Source organism: Muscardinus avellanarius (genome assembly GCF_963383645.1).
Source record: "Muscardinus avellanarius genome assembly, chromosome: 5".
Lineage (NCBI taxonomy): Eukaryota > Metazoa > Chordata > Mammalia > Rodentia > Gliridae > Muscardinus > Muscardinus avellanarius.
Genome location: NC_137790.1, coordinates 131451595 through 131464837, shown reverse-complemented (window position 1 = coordinate 131464837; position 13243 = coordinate 131451595). Strand labels below are relative to the sequence as shown.

Genomic DNA, 13243 nt, shown 5'->3' with positions numbered 1-13243 from the left:
CATGGTAGTACAGGGATGAAATCAGACCCCATCTAATGGTGGGGCCAACAGTTAGAACCCCGGTGCATTCATCAAGTTTTCTATCATTCCTGTGTGCTGGAAGGACAGAGGGTCTGGACACAGCATCCTCCTATCCAAGGGTCCACTCCTCCCAACCAGCAGCCCTGCTGTGATCCTAGCATCCTCTGGGCTCTGGGCAGGAGGTAATTTCACGCCCCTGGCTCTCTGCACCCTGGTGATGGATGTGTGTAAGTGACCTTGGCCCCTCCAGCCACCATGGGCACACAGGATGATGTAATTGAATTTGTATACATCGTAAATTTTATTAGAGGAAAGCAATCTAGTTCCAGTTCTGGTTCTCTGGAGTTACTGGATTGTGGCTAAGAATATACTCACTGGTCAGCTGGGTGAGGATAGGGGTCAGGGCCACGGTTATTCTCTATAGCTTTCATTGGGCATGATAAATAAAAGGTTGCCTGAATCCCAAGGACAAGAGGCAGCCTGAGCATACTGTAAGGCAGGAGGAGAAGGGATGTGTGCATAGGTCTGCTCAGGATAGTTCCCAGCAGGAGCGTGATGAAGAGGATTCTGACTCTCATGCATGACTCTCTGCTGAATATCTACACCCACATCTTCCTCTCTCCTCTTTCCTTTTTTTTTCTTTCTCTTCCATGGCTTTGCCTCTCTTCCATCCTCTCTGAGCTATGGGGCTTTGGGCAAAAGACTACTTCACATCTGTGAGCCTCAGTTTCCTCATCTGTGAAATGGAGTTGATAGTATCTACCTCAGGAGCTATTGCAGGAGTGAAGTGAGTTGGATCATGTAAAGGGCCTGGCAGGTGATGGAGACTCAATACATGAAAATATATTTTCACTAATGTTCTCTTGAGCATTTGAATCCCTTGTCTAAAGATGTACATATTTAAGAATTGTTTTCTCTGAATTTAGTTCATACCCAATGATGGGACTGCCCTTGGTGTTCAGGTGGTGCTAGCCTGTCTGGGAAGTCCCTGCATGCACAGACATTTATCTCTTGGGACAAGGCAGTTAGTGAATGAGGGAAAGGATGTCCAGTACTCCTGTGGAGTTCATAGGAGAGAGAGGACCTCAGAGACCTGTATGATCAGTGGGGGCTTCCAGGAGAAGATGAGGATAAGCAGGTCCTTCAAGAATGGACTAGATTCAGTCAGGTTTGGTGGCACACACACACACACACACACACACACACACACACACACACACCTATAATCCCAGTACTTGGGAGAATGAGACAGGAAGACTCCAGGTTCAAGAACAGCTTCAACTTAGTGAGACTTCCAGCAAGCTAGTGAGACTATTTAAAAACAAAAAAATAAGCCAGGCATGATGGCACATGCTTGTAATCCCAGTATTTGGGAGGCTGAGACAGGAGGATCACAAATTTGAAGCCAGCCTCAGCAGTTTAGTGAGGCTCTCAGAAACTTAGTGACTCTGTGTCTAAATAAAATATAAAATAGGTCTGGGGGTTTAGCCTGGAGGTAGAAGATCCCTTTGTTCTATCCTCATTACCCCCACAATATTTATTTTTATTATATATATATATATATATTTTAACATATACATATATATTTATATTTATATTTAAGCTGGGGATGTAGCTTGGAGGTGGAATACCCCTGGGTTAAATTTTCCTCAGTACCACCATAATTGAGAGAAAGAGGGAGTGAGAGGGAGAGAGGTAGGAAGGAAGATTCAAGAAGAGTGAGAAACCAAAGACAACACATTTAGCAAGTGCCTTCCAATGCCTGGAACTGTAGATCGTCATTTTATTTAATTCTTATTTTAACCCTAAGTAATAGGCATTCTTTTCTCCCTTTGATGGATGCTGGAACATGTTATATTAAGAAGGTGATTCATTCAAGGCCATACAGCCAGTAAGTGGTGGGGATGACTTTCAAACCTGCATCTGTCCGATCCCACAAACTCTGTTCAAAGCCACTGAACACACACCTGCTCATTATTTTTACAGAGGTGAGGAGACACAACCCCCACCTATTGGCTTAATATACAGAGTACAGGTGTGTCTGTAGGAAAAGTCAGTAAATGAGATTGTAGTGTGCATGTGTACTAATGGACAATTCTGTTATAAGAGGTCAGTTTACTGAGTTCTCTCTTATGCAACTAAGAGTCTGATACCATCGTTGACTGTATAACAAGGGGGACCCTGTTTGGGATGGAAAGAGGGGTGGAAGAGAGTTAGGGGAAAAGCTTAAAGCTAATGTCCTAAGAGGCACTACCTCTACTTTATTCTTTTGCAATGAAAGTGGCTCTCCCTCATATTTGTAGGGACAAGTTCACCCCAAATTTGATTTCCACCCAGCTTCCCAGAAACACGGCTGTTTCTGAAATACACCCGGGATATGCCTGTAGGTTTATATACTGTTGTTCCTGAAGCTGACAGAAAGATTGGCTTTGATTTCATTGAAGGTTTTCTGTTTTATTAATGTTGGGTTTTCCCTCTAGATAGGAAGGCAGCTCAGTGATGTGTAAAACTTCCATTTTCGTCTTTTTTTTTCCACTCAGAATTTCATTCCCTTTCATCACCTGCTGCATCCTATCTAAGACTTTCCAGAGATGGATGGCAGTGTCCAGAAACCATTTTCCTATTCAGCTTATCTTGTTTGTTTAAACCCTGGCGTGAAGGGGTCTCCCTCTCCCTGGAGGAAGCCCTGGATTTTCACCCGATTTGGAGACACCATTGCATGGCAAACAAGCTCTGTTTATTTTCTCAGATTGCAGCATTTAAGCATGTCTTTGGAGGTGGGAAAGGACATGTGTTGTTAGGAGAAGACTGGGCGGTAGGAGAGGTGAGATTTCAGAATCACATCACTGTGTTTACATCCTGCTTTTGCCAGGACTGCCAGTGAGACTGGGCAGGTTAACAAACCTTCCCAAACCTTGGTGTCTATGCATGCATCAAGCAGATAGCAATGCCTGTCTCTCAGAGTTGTGGTTGGACTCTCAGCAGGAATAAAACTAAAGCATCCCAGCTGGGCGCGACACCTAACTTGGAGTAGGTGTATGGTGTTCCCTTTCTTCATCTTTTGCTGTTTCCTTGAACAAGAAAACAAGCGTGCTCAGGCTCACTCTACTCATAGGAAGGTGGCAATGTGTAGGAGGAAACATCTCATTCTTGGAGCCTAGTTAATCTGCCTCTCAGTCTGCTCAGTGACTAAAGTTGTCCTTGGCATGATAAGGAATAAGAAAGAAAGAAAGAGAGAGAGAGAGAGAGAGAGAGAGAGAGAGAGAGAGAGAGAGAGAGAGAGAGAAAGAAGCATAAAGAATCACACGTCTAAGTAGGAACTAAGATGTGACATAGCTGGGTACCTGTGACTCAGCCCATTGAGGGCAGATGTGCACATGGATCCATGTCACTAATGTAAAGAGAAGGCTTGGAAAGGCACTGAATGAGAGAATGCTGCGGTCTTCGGGTTGACTATGGATGGAGAGGGGCCTGACCATGAAAGGGACATTTGGGAAAGAAAAATAGTTCATGTACCTGGGAGGCCAAAGGGAGAACATCCTGTCAGGGATGCAGATGGTGGATATCTTGAATGGATACTAGAGGAAGTGGCTAGAGTGAGACATTGCAGCCACTTGATTTAGGAACTTACATGGAATTGTTTGGTGAGGGAGCTTCAGCGTCTAGCACAGTGCCCGGTGTGCAGGTGCCCAGTAAATAGTTGTTGACTGCTGGCTAGATGAGTGGTTAGAAAAGCAAGACCCAGCTCAAGCATCACCTCCTCCAGGAAGCTAACCCTCCTTCCCACCCCCACTCTGGGTTAGATGGCCACCAGCTCCAAGTACACTTCCCTGTGCTCCTCTAAATTGACCTTGTCTGTTTCTGATCTGTCTTCCCCATGGGACTCCAGTCTTCCCAAGGACTGAGCCCTGTATTCCTCAGCCTGGGTGCAGGAGATAGGGCTAGATAAATGTCCACATATCTAATTGGAAGAATAGGGAGCAGCTCTTGGAAGGAGACTGAGATCGAGGGCAGAGAGGAGGTCCTTCAGAGTTACAAACTGGACCAATGGAAGTGTAATTATGGGCAACAACTGTGGATTTAAATCCAACCAAGTTGATGATAAGCCATATTTAGAGGAATTCAGGCTACTTAATAACACAATATTTGGGGGAAACATGAATACTGCTTTGTAGTGTTGAAAGATACTAGGTTCCTGGAACAGTGTTTTGGAAATAATTTGGTGAAATGCTGTCATTTTATAGACATGGAAAGCATAATACTAGTGCCTGAGATCACACACTTGTATATGCAGGGTGTAGTGAAGCCCAGGATCTTGGATCACTCTTGCTAGAGACTTCTGCTTGGTGCTAGAGCCTCCTGATGGAATGAGGAACTTTTTGTACCCTTGAATCTGCAGCTTCAATAGCAGTTTCTCTGGGACACACTGGCCTGCCCTTCTCTATACTGGGCACTTGGCATATACTAGTTTATGCGGTACTCATATATCGTGAGTCAGATGTCATTATCCCCATTTACAGATGATGAAACTGAGGGCTAGGACATTGGTGTGGACTCTCCAAAACTACTTAGCTCTAGTTAATGCTCTAAGTCAATGCCATGTTGAAAATAATTGCTGGAAACAGCCACTGCTGAGAACATTTGCAGTAGCAAATGGTTCATAGCTGTGCAGATAAAGCTGGAAAGATATGGGCACTTTTCTTGAACCTGGCTCTCCTCAGCCTTCCCTGACAGTATCAATGTCTTTTCTCCCTGAATTTCTTTGGTCACCAATACCAACAAACTGCATTTCTTAGTATGGAAATGTTCCATGCCAGCAATTGATTTTCCCTGCATAATATTTCTAGAAAAACTAATCGCCTCATTAGTCATATTTACATTCTGTTTTAATTGCATCCTTGAGAGCAGATGCATTAATTTCTCTTCTGTGTTGTAGTTCTCACTTTAACAACCTCTTCACAAAGCCAAGACAAGATCAGAGCATGTGGAGAATACCTTGCAGTCTTAAAATATGCCACCTCCCCAAAATGTAGGGTCCAATTACCACTGTAGCTATAGCTAATTATCAGACAAAATATGGATCACATCTAATTATCGGGATCTGACCTTATTTCGAAGTCATAGATTCCTGTAAACTAGGTTAACATTACTAGACATTTAAGTGGGAACTTGAGAACCGTGGGAGCCAGTGAGAATGGATGTGTGTATCTCTGACAAATATTTAAGTGGGAACTTGAGAACTGTGGGAACCAGTGAGAATGGATGCTTATATCTCTGACACATAGTAGAAGCAAGAGGTAGTTTTCCTAGGATTATATTTGGTGAAGTATTCCAAGACCTTATTAGTGGGGCATTGATGATGAAAAGTTCATTTCACTCGTATCCTGGATTCTTATTTGGAAAGAAAGCTGGCTCCTTCCATTTCTAAGTTTTTCAGAAATTAAACCTGGTATGTCTGCTGTCTCCTGAGCTTTATGCTAGGTGAAGATAAAGGTGCTGAATTGACTAAGCCCTGAAAATCCTTGCCTTCTCAACTGGTCAAATTTGATATATGGAAATGAGTCATGGTCCCAAATTTCAGGTGGTGAGAGCTAAAATCCCATGCAGGTATTTGGAGTGAGAGGCTCTAGCGAATGTTTGTGTCTAGCCTGGAAACATTAGAACTGGGTTTTTATCAGTGATTAGGATCTCATTAGGAATTCACTACTGAGAATAGAAGATACACATAGAACACCTTGAACAGCCCTTGATAAGTCCTCATGGTGTTAGCTTTTATTCAAGGTGGCTGACAGTCTGAGGGGGCAGGGATTTTTTACCTGGAACATGCTTAGAATACAATAGGGGCTCCATGAATGTGTGCTCAGCCTGGCATGCATGACTTAAGGTGATGTTCAGGGAATTGGGGCCCAGGCATGCCGATGATGGATTTGTACTCATGAAAGCTATGTGGAGAGGGTCCCAGGGAGACTGTAAACCCCTCTAGGTTTTGGCCTGGGCCTACACATCAAGCATTCACATTCCCATCCTGCCCAGTGCTCATGGGGCCTCTGACATGGCAAGATGGATGTGATTATTCTTGTTTTGCAGCTGGGAGGGAGGGATCTGGCTAGTGAAGAGTTTGCCCTTCTAGGACACTGGGAACCACTGAGGTGGACCTTGGCCCTGTGACACCCATTCCCCATAAATTCCTGCCTCCCAATTGCTTCTCCATACCAAAAGAGATGAGATTTATCTGCTTAGAAAACAAAATATTCAAAGTAAAGATTTTAAGCAGCAAGAATTAAGAGCTCTTAGTAATATAAAGTGAGCCCATTCAAGATGTGAATGGTAGCCGGGTGTGGTGGTGCATGCTAGTAATCCCAGCATTTGGCTGAGACAGGAGGATCATGGTTCAAGGACAGCCTCAGGTACTTAGTGAGGCCCTCTGCAACTCAGTGAGACCCGGTTTCAAACTAAAGAATAATAATAAAAAAAATAGGGCAGGGGGTATAGCTCAGAGGTCAAATGCCCCTGGGTTCCACCTCCAGACCCACACACACAAAAAAGATGTGAATGGTTTTACACAGGGATTGGGGGGATTGCGGATAATATTCTGACACATAAATTCTGGGAACGACTGGAGTCATAACTTAGATCTGCCATTGTCCAGCTCTGTGGCCTTTGATGAATTGTTTCATTGCTTTATCTCTCTGAGCCTCAGTCTTCTCTACTGTAAAATGAGAATGACATGGCCAATTCCTGGACTATTAGCAGAGTTAAGTCACATGTTTATGAATAGTTCAGCAGGGTTCCAGCTATCTTGGGAGATTCCAATAAAGGCATGCCATCATTTTTGTGTATATCATATATATATATATATATATATATATATATATATTTGCATATACATATATGCCATATCTATGCATATGCCTTGCTTGTCACCTGGCCCCAAGGACATCAGATGTGTACTGTTGTGGGAGCTGAAAAGTTAGCCCTTTCCACTCATGTTCAGTGGTGCGGGTTGGCATGGGTGTACTGCCACCTGTCACCAGCAGGGGGTGTGCAGAGGAGGCGGGTTCAGAGGAGGAGGCTTGCCCATGACCAGGACCAAGGCTATCTACCCCACTGCCAACTGCAAAATGATGACGAATGCTTTGATACAATCACAGAAGGCCTCTTACACATCCATTCTGCAAGGGCCAGGGCAGCCCTGATTTCCTCCAACACGTGGAACATGTAGATCCCAGAAAAAGCCCTGGGCATCCACGAGAGTCATGATTCTGTCAATCTTGAGCATGCATGAGAGGGCCAACCGAGATGACTGCCCAGCACAGCGGACCCAACAGAAGCCTGGCCAGCATGAGGGTTGTGTCTGACTGTTAGAACATGCCCTTACATGTCTGGGCTTCTCACTAACAGGATCCGGTGTAATGGCAGGTGGTTGAGTAAGTGAATAACTGCTGCTTGTCACAGTGGTGGGGCCAGCATTTGGGCTTGTTCATATCATTGTTGCTCTGGACCTGAGTTTCATATGTGTGCCATATCATTCATTCATTCATTCATTATTTCCTGAGTATCTTTCAGGGCCAGGTTCTGTGCCAAGCCAAGATAGCCTGGAGAAGTAGAAATGGTGGCCCCTGCCCTCAGTAGTTGGAGAAGGAGACAGAGAAGTAAATCATCAAGAAGCAGGGATGACATTAGCTCTCTGGCAGAGGAAACCCCTGAGCAGAGGGCAGTGTGGGGAGAGGGGTGCTGCCCCTGCATGGGGGAGGCCAGGAGGACAGATTCCCCGGAGGCTTTCTGGTTATTTCTAATACTAAAGGACTCCAGACTTCAAATTTTACAAAAAACTAACATTGATCCTTTTCTCCAATTGAGCTTTCCCGTATCCAGTTCTACTTTGCAATCAAGACTGTAGATGAAGACTTATAGGCGAGGGGTGGGGAGGCGGACGGATGGTTGGATGCATACATGAACGGGTTCTTTATCTGGAACATTCATCACTTGCCAACACAGATCCACACATTTATTCATGTGTTGTGCTCCATAACACTGTTAATTAGGGGTAAAGCTACATCAGAAACCCATGCTGTATTCACCTTTTCACTATCTCTGCTTTCCAAGTAGGGAATCTTTCCAGATTGCCCTGGAGGAATCTCGGCGCTGAGGACAGCACACAGGAGAGCTTACCATTCACCCCACCAGCTCTCCTCTTTCCATATCTTGGGCATGTGTTCTTTTCGAGCTAGAGACCGGCAGTCCCCTGAACCAGACTCTTCTAGGCTGGACCTAACTCCAAAAGTGCCTTCTTCGGTTTCCTTGCCTGTAAGCACTCCCAACAAGCTATAAGATGAAGGAAAACTCTCTCCCTCTGAGAAAGCCCACTCAATCTGCACCAGCGTACCCAGGACAGGATACAGTTGCTTTCTGCATCAGGCAGATGGAAAGTCCTACCCTGGACTTTCTGCATGGGCCACGCTGTGTCTTGACAGTGCCTCATGTGTTTAGGTCTTTCTGCCTGGTATTCCTTTTGCTCCAACACTTCTTCCTCAGGACTCAGCTAAATGATACATTTCTTCTAGGTATGCCAGCAACCTATACCCACCTCAGCAAACCTTGATCATACAATATTTAAAATGATTGCTTAGACAGAAACCGCCCTTATAGGCTGCGAAATCTTGCATGCAGCAGTCTCCCAGCTGTAGGGCTAGCTACCAAATTATTATTATTGTTGTTATTAGTATTCATAGTGGTGGTGGCAGTGGTGAAGGAGTATGGAAAAGGAATTCCAGGAGAGGGCTCAGCACAGGTGAAGTGAGCCAGTGCTGGGAGAATAGTGAATGTCGTGAGCACCAGGCGCCCAGTATACAAAATGCTGGGCATGATAATGTCAGTCCTCTCTAGAAACCCGAGCATCCTCCTCTGAGATGCCTTGCGTTTCTGGTTCCAAGTCACTGATCTTGGCAAGTTTCAGCAGAAAAAAAGGACTGTGCTCTGAGTTGAGAAGTTCTTATTCTACAAGCACGCATGTCCACCCTTGTGAGATATTGAGGTATTCTATTATCTCCCTAAACTGCTCAAATACAATTATAAAGAACACACATGCATGATGTGGGTTTTTAAGTGTGAAGACAAATCAAGCCCCACTACTTTCTCCTGTGGCCACCGGAGGCTCATTTAATCTATTACTTGGTTCCACGTGAGCAGACTTCAGGAAAACAAATAATAAATATTTGTAATCGCTGCTCTGAGGGCCTCCCTGGCTGAGCTGGCAGGGCTGCAGACAGCACAGGCTGGCTTTGATCTTCTCTTTCCTCATCTTGGCAAGGCCGTGCCCCTGTTCTTACTGCTATCATGATCTTCCTATGACAGCTACATGCACATTGCCCAACCCCTCTGTCCAGACACTTTTTCTAAGTGCATAATATTCAAGTCAGGTGGGAAAACGTGACTAACGGTCCTAACTCTGCGGTACAACTGTGGGTGAATCACTTCTTCTCTCTGGATCCTTTTCTTGTCTGCAGTCAGGAATCTTCACATGTTTTCATACCAGGGACCACTCTGTAGCAATCTGGTGAAGCATGTAAGCTGTTTCTCAGAATAATGATGTTTTTTTAAATCAGTAAAATAAAGTACACTGGATTCTAAAGGAAACTATTTGAATTAGTCAAGTTGCGACCTTGCGATTCATACACTTACTTAACACATGAAGTGACAAGATCTAGGTGTGAGTATGATGCCTGCCCTACTTCTGAAGTGGTGATAAATGTAAGTGATATTTTGGGACGCCAGAGGCAACTGTGACACATTGTTATATCTGTGATTTCTGTTGGTCATGAGGTCCCAAGTCCATAGTTAGGAGAGCTATGATCTATAGCCCCATATTGCTGTGAGGATGAAGGTGTGGTTCCCATCCATCTACATTTTTTGAGTCTTCCTGATAGCCCCCAGGAACCCTGAACTAAATGGCATAGCTGGGCTTTCCCAACACTGGCACTTCAGTGTCAGTTCCTTCTGTATGATTGGGCTACCACTTTTTAGCGAGAACCCAAATGCTAAAAGAAGGTAGTAGAGTCCCAACCCTTCCCCCAGTGCATGCTGTGCACCTGCTACCCCAAGGGTTACTCATGCATTATAGCTTCAATGTGCACAATCTCACAATCACACCACGAGACACATAAAACCATTCTTCATCTTAGAGGACAAGAAACATCTATGAAGAGTAGAAGAAATAAGCTATTTCAAAGTTAAATGTATAAAACAGTGGTCCCAAACCCTGTCAGAACCCTGCAGGTCCATCATTAAATAGCCCCTTTAAGTGCTTGGATGAAACGGGAGTGTCTACATCTATCCTCTATCCTCCACTTTCTTGTCACTTTGTGGTAGGAAGGGCCGTTCTATACCACAAACCCCGATCCAGGCAGAAGTCCTTTAGTTTTTCTGAGCTTCAGTTTCTTTATCTGTGACCGAGACTGACAACTTCAACTAGTTTATAGGATTTTTTGACACAGTGATGGGGTGTTGCCCTAGGATGATGTGGCACCCCTCTGAATATATCTGGCTATAATGTCTGCTTACTGTTCTTGCACCTGAAGATCTTGTGTTCAATTATAGAGTACCCTGCCTCAGCCATTGCTCTTGCCACCCAAGTCCTGCTCTGAAAGATGGGATAGTGACCACTGGCCGACTACCTTACACATTGCTCCGTGAACAAGAATGAATGAGGAGTAGCGTATGCCTTGGTCAGACTGAGCAAGGGCATGCACACTCTATTTGAGGCCTGCCATATAGCTGCTGAAAACCTTCCAAGACATCCAGATCACTTCCCTTCTCAGACCTGGAAAAGGCCAAAACAGTTGTGCAAAGAATTTTATTGATAAAGACATCTTGAGGCATATCTATTTAAGTTAAAGGTTTTGACTCATTCTTTCTTTTCTGGTTTCCTTGCTAATTTCTCCTGGAGTCTTAGGCTGGTCCCTAAACCTCCCTGTGCATCAGGTTCTTGCTCCCTCAAAAGGGCAGTGACCTGTTTTTGCTGCCTATGGAGAATCATGTTTTAGTGCTTACAATTAAAATCACCATGAATAAAACCTAATCACTTGGAGAGAAATATATATATATGTATATGTATATATATTATATTATATATATATATATATATATATATATATATATATATGATTTTTTGGTATAAATAAGAACCAAACCACAATTGCAAGCTACTAATAGAGCAATTTTATATATCAAAATTTGTGAGATGTGACCAATGCTATATAAGAAGCACATCGATAGACTTGAATGCTTTCATAATAGATGAGAAAGGATTAAAATAAATAAGACAGTCAATGTAAGAGGTTAAAAAAGAGAAATGTGAGTAAATTACCAAAGAGATAAACTATAAGTCTAGTAGACAATGTCTTAGAAAATAGAAAAACATTAGAATTTATAAGTGGATCTAAAACTAATTTGTTAAACAGTCAAATGAACATGCTTGTCTTAGATATGATCAAGAATATAAAAATGAAGCAGAAATACAGAAGATTAAAGATAAGAAAGGAATATAACCATAAATATGAAATAGATTAAGTAAAATTGCAAGAGGATAACACATACAGCTTTAAGCTGAGGTATTTGAAAGTCTCAGAGATGCATGTCATTCTGGAAAAATATGCATTATCCTGTTTGATTCAAGCATTAACTTGGCTGATATTCATAGAATGAAGTATTTCAAAACAAAATCAAATGAGTTTTAGAAAAGGATCACAACAATCTCTGGGTTCTACTGAAGCAGATGGGTAGGTAGGGCAAGACCAGGCAGGGTAAGGTCAAAGGCCCAGGGAGATCAGATCAAAGTCAGATGGTCAGAGCCACGGTGTGTGGTGGGAGGAGAGGCCAGGTAAGTGGGACACACTGAATTTGGAGACCAAGCCATACTGTCTTCTGTTTGAGCCTTCTGTATTTCATCTGCATGATCACCCAGTGAGATGTTCCTCACCACTTGTGTGCTGTTGAGTTTATTTCTTTTAGTGGGAAAGAAGTTGGAAAATTTGAGCACATGAAGCACAATTCTAACAGTAATGTATGAGGAAGGAATACTCATCTTGGTCTAAAGGTTAATTCTTTCAAAGCTATTATGTTGGCAACTTCAAAATAGTAAATGCTTCCTATAGACTTGAATATTTTATCATGAAAGGGAATACAAGAAGACCTGGGGGCATAGAGAGAGAGATGCTCTGGGAAGAAAACCCACCTTACATTTTTCTCTAGGTCAGTACCCAGTCTTAACTAGCCTATATAAGCTCCATAAACTCTTTCTGGACTATAAGATCAAAATGTTCAGGGATTTTAAAGGCACATATTTCAATAACCATAAGATACACCATCTTGCTTTGCTCTATTTACTTAAAAAGTATTTACAAATAGAGCTTTTTGAGTAGAAGACTCCTGATCCAATGAGAAGCAAAGTGTTAGATGGTCGATATTAGATTTCAGGTGGCTACTTTTACTATCCCATGAAAGGATAGATATTAAATGGTCTATCAACCATGGTGAATAGAGAAAGAAACTAATGGATATTCCATTTTACATTCACTTTCCCATTTAACAATTATCTTTTCCAACTGATATGCAGATATTATCTGAATTCAGCAGAATGGATAACTGAAGCTTTGAGCAATTCAATAATTTGTCATTGGTCTTTCAGCTAGAAAGTTTAGAAAGGAAGATGTTTAATGTCGGAGGCACCAAACCTTTATTGCAGGAGTATTTCTCATAGGCATAAACAGGAGGGGCTGGTGCTATTCAAGACACTCTACGCATTTTATAGCTCTGCTATCCTGGGAATTGCAGGATAATGTTCTCGGGCTCCTGACAAAGTAAATAAAAAAGCAGTAGGTTGTTGGCTTATATTATCTATGACTGCTGTGGCCTCCAGGCCTCCCTCTAATGCATTGGCTGCATTGCCCTTCACCCATAGATACTCACAGATTCTCAGAAGTCAGAAAACAATGGCAAGGAGGTAGACCAGTTGTCTCTGGCACTTCTATTACACATCTTCATGTCAAGGAGTTTGATCATTTATCATCAGTGCATTTTAATCAGGGAATTAAATGAGAGAATTAAATTAAAGAGAGATGCCTAAAGTAGATTTCATCAGTCTTGAGGGAGGAAAGGTTTGACCTCTGACCCTTCTCCCACCCCCAGCCTGTGTAACTCCCATGATGGATTATACAAGGTACTG

At 43.0% G+C, this 13243-nt stretch overlaps 1 protein-coding gene across 2 annotated transcripts in view; it reads left to right on the top strand.

Annotated features, from left to right (window-relative positions):
* CLSTN2 (calsyntenin 2) overlaps positions 1-13243 on the top strand; it is a gene marked incomplete at both ends in the record, with an annotated part of 643893 nt that overhangs the window by 125979 nt on the left and 504671 nt on the right. The window lies entirely within an intron of this gene.